The sequence below is a fragment of the Triticum dicoccoides genome, chromosome 3B (assembly GCF_002162155.2).
Source record: "Triticum dicoccoides isolate Atlit2015 ecotype Zavitan chromosome 3B, WEW_v2.0, whole genome shotgun sequence".
In the NCBI taxonomy this organism is placed as follows: Eukaryota; Viridiplantae; Streptophyta; class Magnoliopsida; order Poales; family Poaceae; genus Triticum; species Triticum dicoccoides.
In genome coordinates, this window is record NC_041385.1 from 450,013,827 (window position 1) to 450,015,047 (window position 1,221).

The window sequence follows — 1,221 nt, forward strand, 5'->3', positions numbered from 1 at the left end:
GGAGAAAAAGCTCGACATGGGGGGGGGGGGCTAGAAGGATAGGCGGGCGGGGCGGCACACTGCCGGCCGCGGGCGGCGGGGGGCTGCTGTTTGGCTGGTGGTGGCTGGCGGCTCAGGGGGGTGGAGGTTGAAGATGAACCGCATGCCCTTGATTTCGTATCCAATGGCTGCAAAATCGACTGACCAGAGATGAAAAAGTCAGTTGACCGACGTGTAGCCTCACCTTGCTAGTGCGTTCAATTTCGACAGCAAAATTCAGTTTCGACAGTTAAGTTCAGTTTCAACAGTTAAGTTCAGTTTCAACAGTTAAATTCAGTTTTGACAGTTAAGTTCAGAGATGAGCGGCTGATTTATTTTACATCTAGCACTTTATGGTTATGTATTTTATGTCATGTATTGGAGATGTTATTAGAATTCCACTCAGGTTAATGTTGTTTGTTGTCTCTCTTGTCCTGCTTCAGCCTCGGCGTCGTACAACTCACCGGAGCTGCTCCAACGACGAAACCCTCCATCACAGCGGACCAGTACCTCGGGATCCATCTCCAAACACCTTAGATCTTCTTCCCCTCCTCCGACAGCCATGTCAGCCGGAGCATCCTCACCGGCCAACCCAATCACGCTGAGATTGACATGGCTTCGCCAAAGAGGTTGTACACTTGTTGCATCTCTTTTTTACTCTACAAGTTATATATATTGTCCACTGAGCACTCGTAGTAACGGGAAATACGATTATTTTATCCTACTATATGACAAGCAGTGAGGTACCAGGCAATTTAGCTATCTGTGATGGACTCTCTTGAACGCCATCATTATTTATCTCTGCGCGTTTGAGCTGTGCATTTGTCGATGGGCCTGGGAGTTGAGCTAGTATGGCAGTGGCCTGGGTCCAAAGTAATAGAAGTAGCACAAAAACATTTTTTTAGTGTAGGATTTTCCTTGCTCAAGCCTGCCTACTAGAATCGCCAGTGCTTGAAAGGAAAAGTGAATGAAAAACATAGGAATTGGAAAATTTCCTATGGTACTATTTTTCATGAATTTGGTGCAAAGGAATGGAGCAAAGGAAAACTGTAGCATTTGTTCCTTTAGTGTCTCCTTGAAAGAAAAACCATAGGAATTCTAATTTCCACTTCTCCTCCTTTTCATATTCCTATTCATCAAGCACAAGACTAAGAGATAGTAGCATAATAGCATTATAACCGTACATTTTCTTGTGGTTTGACT